General features: G+C 31.8%; 1 protein-coding gene across 5 annotated transcripts in view; it reads right to left on the bottom strand.

Annotated features, from left to right (window-relative positions):
* The window catches only part of LOC129754870 (protein tincar), a 473,333-nt gene that overhangs the window by 289,035 nt on the left and 170,761 nt on the right, over positions 1–13,537 (bottom strand). For all 5 annotated transcript variants that reach the window (XM_055751112.1, XM_055751116.1, XM_055751117.1 and 2 more), the window contains one exon: positions 3,099–3,143. The gene's annotated coding sequence lies outside the window, so the exon portion shown is untranslated. The remainder of the gene's footprint in view (positions 1–3,098; positions 3,144–13,537) is intronic.

The raw sequence follows: 13,537 nt of genomic DNA, 5'->3' as shown, positions 1-13,537 counted from the left end.
ACACTTTCAGGCTGTCCTCTCAACTCGCCTTTCAATTTCAAGCTGTTCTCTCAACTCACTTGTAAATTCTATTTATACTATCAGGCTGTCCTCTCAACTTGCCTTTCAATTTCAAGCTGTTCTCTCAACTCGTTTGAAATTTTTATCGATACTTTCAAGCTGTCCTCTCAACTCGCCTTTCGTTTTCAAGCTGTCCTCTTTACTAGCTTGAAATTTTTATCGATACGTTCAGGCTGCCCTCTCAACTCGACTTTCAATTTCAAGCTGTCCTCTCAATTCGTTTGAAATTTTTATCGATACTTTCAAGCTGTCCTCTCAACTCTCCTTTCGGTTTCAAGCTGTCCTCTCAACTAACTTGAAAATTCTATCGATACTTTCAGGCTGTCCTCTCAACTCGCCTTTTGAATTCAAGCTGTCCTCTCAACTCGTTTGAAATTTTTATCGATACTTTCAAGCTGTCCTCTCAACTCGCCTTTCGGTTTTAAGCTGTCCTCTCAACTAATTTGAAAATTCTATCGATACTTCCAGGCTGTCGTCTCAGCTCGCCTTTCGATTCCAAGCTGTTCTCTCAACTAGCTTGAAAATTCTATCGATACTTTCAGGCTGTCCTCTCAACTCGCTTGAAAATTCAATTTGTACTATCAGGCTGTCCTTTCAACTCGCTTGAAAATTCTATCAATGCATTCAGGCTGCCCTCTCAACTCGCCTTTTAATTTTAAGCTGTCCTCTCAACTAGTTTGAAATTTTTATCGATACTTTCAAGCTATCCTCTCAACGCGCCTTTCGATTGCAAGCTGTCCTCTCAACGAGCTTGAAAATTTTATCGACACTTTCAGGCTGTCCTCTCAACTCGCCTTTCAATTTCAAGCTGTCCTCTCAACTAGCTCGAAAAATCTATCGATAATTTCAGGTTGTCCTCTCAACTCGCCTTTCTATTGCAAGCTGTCCTCTCAACTTGCCTTTCAATTTCAAGATGTCCTCTCAACGAGCTTGAAAATTTTATCGACACTTTCAGGCTGTCCTCTCAACTTGCCTTTCGATTTCAAGCTTTTCTCTCAACTCGTTTGAAAATTCTATCGACACTTTCAGGCTGTCCTCTCAACTCGCTTTTCGATTTCAAAGTGTCTTCTCAACTCGCTTGAAATTTCTATCGATACTTCAGGCTGCCCTCTCAACTCGCCTTTCAATTTCAAGCTGTCCTCTCAACTCGCTTGAAATTTCTATCGATACTTCAGGCTGCCCTCTCAACTCGCCTTTCAATTTCAAGCTGTCCTCTCAACTCGTTTGAAATTTTTATCGATACTTTCAGGCTGTCTTCTTAACTCGCCTAAGTACAATTTTCCCGTATGTGAGGATAACGTGCTGCTATTAAGCCTACCCCCATTCTGATGTCGTAAGGTGAAAAGCTCTAGAATCTAACAAAATAAACTAAACTATTGTTTTGTAGATAAGGCATGCTCAGTGTAATAAAATTGATAAACCTGTTCAATGCAATACTTTCTCAAAGAGTTAATAAAAAAAATGGATAATAATCATTCTAAAGAAACACATTTTTTTACCTTTTCACTGGTCGGTGATTTAATCAGACTTTTTTTTTTCAAATGTTTGAACTTTCCTGTCGTTTTACTTAAGCATAAAGCAGCCCTCAGGCAGCGCCCGTCACAAAAATTTAAAAGATCGATCTTGCAGGGATCGATCAATTTTCTTCGATTCTTTAGGTGTATCGATCCTGGAATCATTCAGTTCAATCGAACATTTATCCAATGGATAAAAATTATGTAGTGTTTAGCTGTTTATGTAGTTGGAACTCTAGTAATACTACAAAACGAAAAAAAACATCGGATTTTCAAATTAGAATGGGAGTGAGAATTTGGTCGAACATTTCAAGTTATGTCAACACAACAAATACGAAAAACATATTAAACGGGGACGACGGGGACGTTTATGTCCAGTGCCATTTACAAATTTCAGAAATAAATAACAGTAATGGTAGAAATTAAAATTACCATTTACTAAGCATTTCAAATGTATAGTTTTGTACCATTGAGTTCAAGCCACATACAGCTTCAAATATTAGAAAGTGTATTAATATATATAAAAAAAACTGACAAACTTTTATATAGAAAAGCTGCAGAAAAGTACAACTTTCCGTCCAGATATTGATCTTTTAAAAAGATTTAGAAAATGAAAGAAAGTTGCAGACATACAGCCTTTTTTTAAAAAAAAAGTGTCAGTTTAGTGATGATAGCGACAATTCTTGGATTTCTTGAAAATCTTATTGCTAAGTAAAATAAGAGTTATGATTATAGAGAACTTTTGAAACTAACTATGATTTAACTCGGAAATATTCCAAAGTGCTCGATATTATTTCGTTTAGGTCATTTACTTATTCAAAATCTTCGTATTTCAATATAAGTTTCTTGTTTTTATTGAAAAAGGACCGAAAATCCTTGAAAAGATTATGCACTCTTCTAAAAGCGGGTTGAAAAAACCATCAATCTAATGGATATACGAGTAAGCAAAAGGAATTTTCTATTTTCACGAACAAGTATTTTTTGTCATTTGTAACTTTTTTAACAAGCGATTTTCTTTCAGCTTTAATTTATTCATCCTTAGAGTTGAATATCTCCGGAACGGTGCAAATTGTTTTGAGTGAATGAATGATTTTTATGTCAAACTCTACGCTTAACATGTTAGTGCTATAAAAGTCGAAAAAAGTTGGGGCATTTTGAGATAATCGTACTACGAGTATTAAAATACAAAAATATTGCGTCCAGCAACACTATACTACACTAAAATAATTCAACTAAAAATAACATAATATTTCAAACAAGAGCCATACCTTCTCTGTAGCTTCTGCGGTTTCTGAGATATTCACAAAAGAAAAATTGCTGTTTTTGGGAAAAGGCAATTTCTTAGATATTCACAAAAGAAAAATTGCTGTTTTTGGGAAAAGGCAATTTCTTAGGAATGTGGGAGCTCACATTCGAAGGATGTTGATGCGATTAACCCAAAACTTCATTTATTATTCTCGCAGCAAACTCGGAGATGCCAATTAGTGGAGAGAAAATTAGCAAAAAAAATCAATATAAACTTACCACGCAGAAGATCAAGACAGCTTTTGACTTAGAGGATCATTTATCCTGAAAGTAGATTTGAAAAGTTACAATTAGTAATTAAAAAAAACTTTGAAGCTAATACAAAACTAAAATAAATCGAGGATATCTAATAATGCACGATATTTTGCTGTATTTCTTTCCTAAAATTGTAATTGTAATTGTTTCTTTATTCAGTGACGATAACCTTCATCAACTGTTTGTTCCAGCCATAATTTATCATGAACAAGCCCATTATGCACCTTGTTCCGTATTGATCCCGAGACATTAATCAACGAACCATGACTTAAGCCTCCCAACATAAAACATAAAAAGCCAAATCACCTGACGTCACAATTTGACACCTTAATATAGGAGAGCACTTTTTGTTTCGTCTTCCATTGATTGCGGTTTTTTTTAAGCTTGAACCTTAAGGAGAAACTTCTCCTTCAAACTTCTTTAAACTTTACCTTTTCTTAATGGTCCATAACAGAATTTCAGCTGGGAAAATCAATTTATTTGAATGGCGGTTGGAAAATTTTTTCGTATATTTTTTTTAGACAAGTTCTAGCCAAAACTCGCCCAAAGAATTTCACCTTAAGCTCCATTAAAAGTAAGACCATTTAAACACACTCACTGTTCGTTTTCAGGGCGCGCTCCTTCAGGGGAGAAACATTTTCGGACCCGTAAAAACAAACTGTCCCTCGTTAAAACGGGCGATCCTGGTGCCGTCGAAAACTGTGTGTTTCAACTGCAGGACCAACAAAATCCGGGTGTGAGTTGTTGAATTACCGGAATATTTTGCTGTTGATTTTCTTCCTTCGGTTAATGGTCATTGGGAAAGCAAAATAAAAAATAAGAAAGATGATGAAATTGGCAGCACACGCAAGTTGATAATTTCCTGCCGCCACTTCGGACGTAATTACCAGGAGCGAAAGCACTTTCGTGGGAAAATTTTTCGCACTTCGGCGTTTTGTGCGAAAAATTCAACGTATGTTAAGAAAATATTTGCGTCTTGATTTATTTCCATTGCAGGGAATTTCAAATGAGGCTTGAAATGAGATTACCCTAAAAGCTACTTAGAGATTCGTGGTTAAAGCTATGTTAATAAATGTGAGTGTAAAAAACACAAAATACAAATTCTACAGTCTCTGAAATTTTCAAAAGCACTCAAAAGCACGATATTTGTATTTACAATGTAACTTATTCCATGGGTTAGTGATCTATGGAAAAAAAAATGAAATTATAGTTGAAGTCTGATACAAAACGCACTACCATAAGGTATCCTTTATAATTGAAAATAGATATACAACATTAGACTGAGTCGATTTGGGGTTAATTTTGAATTTCTCAAACCCTGAGGTCTAAAATGCTTCGTTTTGGCTCAAAACTAATCCATGATTTTTTGCAGAATTCTTAAGTAACGTTTACATGAGTAAATTTGAAGTTTTAGTTTGTATGGGAAAAATAAATATTTTGTACTGAAAAATCAACATCATTTTTGTTTCATGTATGGAACCAAGAGAGATGATGGTTTTTGTGCGAATTTATAATTGTCTTAAGAAAATTTTCCGCTGAACTACTTTGTTGAAGGCCGAAACTTCGTATCTTATCAGGCAAAAAATTTATTAGCAGTTTAATAGGGATATGTATTCAAGCATTGAAAAACAATAAATTCAGCGGGGTATTGTGTCAGTGAAGTCATTTGAATATATCGTTTATCAATGCGAAAAGCCATACCCCTGTTAAACAGCTTATAACTTTTTTGCCTAATAAGATACGAAGTTACGATCTTCAAAAAAGTTGTTCAGCAGAAAATTTCCTTTAGAGAATTTATAAGTTGGCTCAAAAACCATCAGCTGTCTCGGTTCCACAGAAGAAACCAACATGATGTTGATTTTTTAGTACAAAACATTCAATTTTTCCACACAATTTTTAAAGTTCAAATTTACTCATGTAAACGTTATTTAAAAATTCCAAAAAAAAAAAACATTGATGAGTTTTGGACCAAAACTAAGCTTTTAAGACCCCAGGGTTTGAGAAATTCAAAAATGACCCTAAATCGACTCAGTCTAATACAACATTCAACTGCAAGGGAAATAACTCTTGGGTCATAAATAGCGGAAATCGTTCTCTGTGACCCGCTGTATTGAACGATAAACAGCTGTGTAAATTTATTATATTTGTGAGAAAATTTTTCGTTCGTTTACCTCTGATTAAAATTCCGGATCAAATTTTTTACGATTTTGTGAGATTTATTAGAATATGTCTAAAAAGGCATTTCATGCTTGCTCATGAAAAACCATTGTTCCTGTCGTAAGTGGTTATTTACAAATAGTTTTATAAGGGTCTAAAAAGTATCAGGACATTATAAATAAAACGAAACCGATGTTCGATAAACGGGAATAAGCTTGACATGAACTAAGGCCACTAATAGGAGAACAAATCCAAACACTAACGTTTGTCTTTCGGTTACGTGTGTTGCAACAAACATGAAATCAATTTATTTCCGCTACTTACAACTCATCATCATCACAAAACAACGTCAAGAAAAATGCTTAAGTTTTTTGCAAGTAGGATTAGTTTCCCTACTTTAGGCTCTTTAAGCGGTGGTTTTTGAATAATTATGCTTTTCTCATAACTGCACATATCTTTCAGAAAATTTATGTATAGTTCATGATCTTATCTGAAAGGGGTTATCTGAAAGTCTTTCAACATAGGTTTCGATGCTATTGAAAGATTTGGATGAGAGATATGAATGACCAAAATTTCCAACATTGAACATACTGTTCCTATTTTGGTACGAACTGGTACCTTGCATTGGACCTCGAACTAAAGTTCTGATAAAAAGTATGATTTATCGAAAACAAAGTTAAAAAAAATATTTTCATTCAACATTATAACAGCTTTTTAACGATTAAAAACACTTAAATTCTGTTATGATTATCTCAAACACTTTCACTCCCCGTCAGCTAAACTAGAATAACAATAGCAGTTTTTTTTTGTGTTTACTTACTTGTATTTTTGTTTTTCGTAATGCTGACAAAAAGTGTAAGAAATGTTTAATATTATTCAGAACTTTGCACCAAATAAAAATTAGCACTTTTTTTGTTTGGTTGATTATGAAAGAATATTTTGGTGATATCTGGTCTAAAAATGGAACATTAAAATCAAAAATCTCCTATTTTTGGCCCCTTAACAATTTTTCCGGGTTTCTCATTGATTTTTTATTTATTTGAGGAAAAATAAGTTGTATGGTTCATATTCTCCACAGTGAAAAAAACTTCCCTTTAAACTGTTGGTTGGATAGTAAAAATAACGTGATTTTTCTATATTCACTCTCATGTCTCAAAAAGCGCCCCACTAATTGAGCTGTCTGGTTTACAATGGATGAGAAGAAACATTTTTCAAAAGTTGAAAATTTTATCAGAAAGACTTTTTATGGCATAAAGCGGTACAGTAGGATGCAGGAAGAATAAGAGTTCATTGTGTGCATAGGAGTATCTTTATCATATGCTAGCAAAATAAATTGTAAACAATTTTCGGCTTTTAAGAACTACAGTTTGCTCTAGGTGGAGTGGTGAAGATGAGCTAGGGATTTTACCAACCCCTGCCCCCCATGGAGATTTTTCTCAAGTAAAATTTTCAGTTCAAGAAATGAATTTTAATGTTTAATGTTCAAAGTTTAATGTTTAATGTTTAATGTTTAATGTTTAATGTTTAATGTTTAATGTTTAATGTTTAATGTTTAATGTTTAATGTTTAATGTTTAATGTTTAATGTTTAATGTTTAATGTTTAATGTTTAATGTTTAATGTTTAATGTTTAATGTTTAATGTTTAATGTTTAATGTTTAATGTTTAATGTTTAATGTTTAATGTTTAATGTTTAATGTTTAATGTTTAATGTTTAATGTTTAATGTTTAATGTTTAATGTTTAATGTTTAATGTTTAATGTTTAATGTTTAATGTTTAATGTTTAATGTTTAATGTTTAATGTTTAATGTTTAATGTTTAATGTTTAATGTTTAATGTTTAATGTTTAATGTTTAATGTTTAATGTTTAATGTTTAATGTTTAATGTTTAATGTTTAATGTTTAATGTTTAATGTTTAATGTTTAATGTTTAATGTTTAATGTTTAATGTTTAATGTTTAATGTTTAATGTTTAATGTTTAATGTTTAATGTTTAATGTTTAATGTTTAATGTTTAATGTTTAATGTTTAATGTTTAATGTTTAATGTTTAATGTTTAATGTTTAATGTTTAATGTTTAATGTTTAATGTTTAATGTTTAATGTTTAATGTTTAATGTTTAATGTTTAATGTTTAATGTTTAATGTTTAATGTTTAATGTTTAATGTTTAATGTTTAATGTTTAATGTTTAATGTTTAATGTTTAATGTTTAATGTTTAATGTTTAATGTTTAATGTTTAATGTTTAATGTTTAATGTTTAATGTTTAATGTTTAATGTTTAATGTTTAATGTTTAATGTTTAATGTTTAATGTTTAATGTTTAATGTTTAATGTTTAATGTTTAATGTTTAATGTTTAATGTTTAATGTTTAATGTTTAATGTTTAATGTTTAATGTTTAATGTTTAATGTTTAATGTTTAATGTTTAATGTTTAATGTTTAATGTTTAATGTTTAATGTTTAATGTTTAATGTTTAATGTTTAATGTTTAATGTTTAATGTTTAATGTTTAATGTTTAATGTTTAATGTTTAATGTTTAATGTTTAATGTTTAATGTTTAATGTTTAATGTTTAATGTTTAATGTTTAATGTTTAATGTTTAATGTTTAATGTTTAATGTTTAATGTTTAATGTTTAATGTTTAATGTTTAATGTTTAATGTTTAATGTTTAATGTTTAATGTTTAATGTTTAATGTTTAATGTTTAATGTTTAATGTTTAATGTTTAATGTTTAATGTTTAATGTTTAATGTTTAATGTTTAATGTTTAATGTTTAATGTTTAATGTTTAATGTTTAATGTTTAATGTTTAATGTTTAATGTTTATTATTTATCACATCGATAAGCTGGTACCTTTGAGATAATATCCATTTTTCTATCACTCATCACTTTGATTATAAAACAATCGTATATGTCATTATGAAATTTATGCTGATCAGAAATATGCTCTAGAAAACCAATTGTGGCTTCAATTTGTACTTGTGATCCTGGTTCTTCTAAAATTCTAAGCTTCATATCAAAAGGGTTTAGATAAATTACACAAAGCAACAAAATTCACATTTTTCCAAGGTGCAAAGAATTTAAGAACCAGTTTTGATTGATTTGGATGCTCTGAATCTAAATATTCTATTAGCTTTTTTATTCTAGCTGCTTTTGTTTTTGAAATAATTTTCGAGAAAAAAATAAAAATCATTTACGAAATTTCGGCACTTTTTTGACAAAACTGTAAATTTAAAAAAAATAAAAATTAAGGATATAAATCAATGATTAATTTTCCCCATCACCGCAAATAGTTTTGACTTCAACAAAAATGTTATAGAAGTTTTTTTCTTGTTTACTTTTCCGTATTCTGTAAAATTCGGCAATTTTATCTTAAGTGAATTGAAGATATTTTTTAACGCATAAACCATTTCGATTTGCTGTCTTACATTATCTTCTTGTAGGGCTATAAATCTATTGAATATGAAAAACAATTGACGGTGATCAATTATTAAGAGCTTGAATTTTTAACAACAACATTCACGCTTGAATGTTTATAATCGATTCACTTATTTTTATTATTATAAATTATCTTTTTTGTTTCGATCGTGAATTTTTAATAAATTTATGAAAAATTTTGAAAATGTCGGAAGAAGTAACTTAAATGTTAAATTTTAATGCGAAATATTAAAAGTATTGGCTCATTACAAACTTTCCTTATTCATTTTTTATTTTCATAAGTTTTTTTTATTGATCAACTAGCTGATCCCGTACGAACTTCGTTTCGTTTTTAACTTAAAAGCTGATGATTTTGTATTTGGTTGTTAATTGGGACGCAATTTCACCAAAAAGTTGCTTAAAATACTAAACAGAATTTGCAAGCGACCTATTTGCTTGTCCATCAAACGGAAATTTAAAATAAGAAATTGGTTGACCGTCGAAAAGAACACCCGTGTACGAATTTTTGTCTTTTATGAAAGCATAACAACGAAATTATGTCTTAAATATTTTCAAGTTAATATTAACGACCCCTTTTCTGTCACCTGATTAAAAAAATTTATTCATAAATCAATTGTCCATTTTGTAAAACATTCGTGAATGAATTTTTGTCTGGATCTCATGTATAATAAAACAATTATTGCAAAAACATTAAACAGTAAATGTGGACGACCCCTTTTTCTGTCGTCTAATAGAAAGTCATAATCGATTCCTCGTCCTGCGAAACTCCCGTGTTAAAATATTGCCTCGATATGATGCCTTACAACGTAATTATTGCAAAATAAAATCGAAAATATTTAGACGGACCCTTTTACTGACTACTTGTCAAAATTGGGCACGTGAAATCAATTACATGTGCTTTAAAACTCTCATGAGCAAATTTTCATTATAATCCGATATATAATCAAGACAATGGGTCTTATTCTGAGAGTCACATGACGTGATGTGCAAAATTTAACATCGTTGTGCCGACTCCAGAAACCACTCTAGGCTAGAAGATTCAGCTCATATGCCCTGTGATCGATTTTTGGAGCTCATTCATACTAACGTGTCTTCTCTGAAACATTTCCTAGAGTCAGGATAAAGAAGTGAAATTTTGTGAGTCACGTCACTCGACTTGCAGAATAACCCCCAATGTAGCAAAAACAGTGAACAGATAATATGGACGACCATTTTTGCCGACCCCTGACTCGAGAATCGAAATCTGAAACAATTGAGCGTCTCGCAAAACTTCTTTGAGGAAATTTTCATCTCAATCCAATGCACAATAACATGAATACCGCAAAGACATTGAACAGTTTATATGGACGATCCCTTTCGCAAACCTCTGAATTAAAATTCGACTCTTGAAATCAATTACTCGTTCCTTGAAAATCCCACGTACCAAGTTTCCATCTTAGTAAAATTTATGTAAGCATTAATTTCGCAAAAAAACAGTGATAATATGGACGACCGCTTTGGCCGACCTTTGACCATGAATTTGAATCCTGGATTCGATTGATCGTTCCTCAAATTATTCTTATGCAAATTTTCATCACAATCCGATGTATAATAACGCCAATATCGCAAAAACATTGAACAGTTGATATGGACGACCCCTTTTGCCGACCCCTTCTACAAAACTTGATAACTGAAATCGATTGTCCGTTCCTTAAAATGCCCGTCTGCAAATTTTCATCTAAATACAATGCATAATAACGCCAATATCGTAAAAACATTAAAAAGTTTATATGGACGACCCCTTTTGCCGACCCCTGACTCTGAATTTAATACCTGTAATCGACTGCTCGTCCCTCAAAACACTCATGTGCAAATTTTCATATCAATCCAATGCATAATAACGTCAATATAGTAAAAACACAGAATATTTTATAAGAACGACCCCTTTTGCCGACCTCTGACACAAAATTCAATACCTGGAATCGATTTCTGATCTCTCAAAACCCCTATGTGCAAATTTTCATCCCAATCCGACGAAAAATAAAGTCAATATCGCGAAAACAATATTCGTCTTGTATGGACGACCCCTTTCAGAAGGGGTCATCCGAAAATCTAAAAACATTTTTCATCATTCCTGGTCCTAATTTCAGACCTCTAGCTCTTAAGACGGCTGAGTCTATAGAGGACAAACAAACAAACAAACAAACAAACAAACAAACAAACAAACAAACAAACAAATAAACAAACAAACAAACCCACAGAAATTGCTTTTTATATACATATATAGATGATTAAATTTGTCTACCTAAACTTTGTCAGTCCTTTTAATGATGAATTGAACATGCTGTATTGTAAATATTGAAAGTTTTTCTTATGATCTTCAAAAATGAGCATTGTAATTCCTTTATTTTGTTATCCAGAAGAAAATGAATGTAAAAATATGCTGTCTCTGGCTTTGACCACTTGAAAGAGAATCAAATATTTTATTCTTTTTATCAAAATTAAAATCAATCATCATGTGTTTTAAATAAATTCTTGTAAGTTAAAAATGTTGTTTTTTGAGTTTTTTTTGCTAATCGTAAATCAACATGATACATTTTTCTTTTTTGATAGGAGTTAAACCCGTTAAGGTTCCTCGGAGGTGAAAAGTAAACCAAAACCATTTTCAGTACCTCAGGAAAGGCCAACATTTGCACTACTTAACGGTAAAACCATTTTGAGAAAATAACCTTTGGTTACATTACAAACTCTATTTTAGTAAAGGATCCATAAACATTTTAAAACCAGAACTGCCATCACATTGATATATACCGTTTACTCCGGAACAATTTTTCGCTACTACTCCGCAAACAAATTCAAAATAATCAGATTGACTCTTTATTAACAATAAAACATAGTTGCAAATGAATGCGAGCTTATAACTAAAGCTAAAAATAGCAAAGGGTGTATAAACATGTTAGACAAAATATTACGTGAGCTAGGTTCTATCTACGATAGCGCTTTGTTTTTTCATGAAAATTGCTATTCGTCTATTTTAACATATAGCGGATGCTTTCAAAAATCGATTGTCTTTCATAAAAAGCACAAATTTTAAGTGATTTTTAATTAACCATTTGAAATAGGTTGTTTTTTTCCAAACGCGTTCTCGATTCGCCATGTATGGAGATAGATCCTTTTCATGTGTTGGTACAGATTTTGCAAAACAATTTTTAATCAAGGTTAATTTCTGACCTGATCTGAAATTTACATAAGAATAAGGATTGAATTTTTTTTTTAATCTGGTGTTAAATTTTATGTATTATATTTCTGAGCACTGATTCTTATTTCCGAAGCTTTTAATTTGGGTTTTATTCGAAATTTTAATTTGTTTTCGTTTTCTGGTGCTTCAGAAACATTGATTTGATATTTGTAGTCTAGTTTAAAGCTTAAATTGATTTTATAAATAGTTTTATAGAGAATAATTTTCTCTTTTATTGTGCATTTTTGGTACTGTTAGCTAGATTTGAATTTCGAAACATACGCCCACCTCCCCACCCATGGACCCATGGACAGACTTTAGTCTACAAAGAGGAAATGTTATGAATGGTTAAAAAAAAAAGTTTATATCCTTTGCCACATTGCGATAAGTTCTTTATAAAATGGGATTAGGTAAATTCCTCCTTTCTAGGTCATAAGTTCATAATTTTGCTTCTAAGCATATGTACGATTGCTGTTCTAAAGCCCCTTCTGCAAAATCATGTTCCATTGCTCCCTGATAAGTTCCAATTTGTTCGTGTACCTGGGAGATTATTTTCCATTTAACGATGTTCATATATTCTTATCTTGTTAACGGTTTCCACGAATTCTTTTGAAAAGGAATGGCAAAATATTAATGTTTTCCCTCAGTGGGTGGATTTCCCGAGTAGTCAGTTATTGATCCGCGCCACGTGCTGCAAATGCGATGAGCTTTGCGGTCGTCATGTACAACATCTTAGCCTGGTTGGATTTGTTATGAGAATTTTACGCGAAATAAAAAGGGGTGCGCAATAATAAGGGGAACAAATTTTTATCAACCTGGGAAATCATTCGGCACACACACTTTCCGATCCGATATCGGAGTATTTCAAATTAAAGTCACACCCTGAAGCAGGTTGCCGTTATTGATTTACAAGTCCAACATTTAGTCCGTGACGTTTGCCGGTTGTGTCAGCCCAGCAGAAGGACAGGACTCAACACGACACGACACGAATTAGCAGACGCGCTGGCTGGCTGGCTGGTCTCTCTTATCAGCAGATATGCGCCGAGCCGGTGACAGCTGTCGTCCAGCTTTGTGAGATGGGAAATCGAATTTTCCACTTGCGATTGGACGGACTCGGCAGCTTCATCAGATATGAACGAACTAATGCTATCAAAAGTTGTTTCCTTTTTCCATGAAGCGGACGGTGTGCTGCTAAAATTAAACAACTGCATTGAAGCCCGGCACCAACACCCTCCTTGCTTGGAACGAATTCGAGCACATGATCAGCTTTATTGGTCATTTTTTGTTTTGATGTAGCGATGCATTAGTGGGATTCGGTTTCACTCCACATCCGAAAGCTGATTAGAACTTCATTAAATAAAGTGCTTTGGTTAACTACCCTAGTTAACAGCATTTTCTCAATACTTAAGTAAACTGAAGATCGTATTTAATGTGAAATTAAGCACTCAATCCGAAAAAGAAATTGAAAAAAAAATCTCAGTTAAACAGTTTTTTAGTTATGCTCCAAATTTAAAATTTTGGAAAAATAAAAATAGTAGGGACAAGTAGGTTCTATGAATAAAATTAATCAGGTTTTTATTCTATCAGT

Source organism: Uranotaenia lowii, chromosome 3 (assembly GCF_029784155.1).
Source record: "Uranotaenia lowii strain MFRU-FL chromosome 3, ASM2978415v1, whole genome shotgun sequence".
Classification (NCBI taxonomy): domain Eukaryota; kingdom Metazoa; phylum Arthropoda; class Insecta; order Diptera; family Culicidae; genus Uranotaenia; species Uranotaenia lowii.
This window is presented reverse-complemented; position numbering and strand designations above follow the sequence as displayed.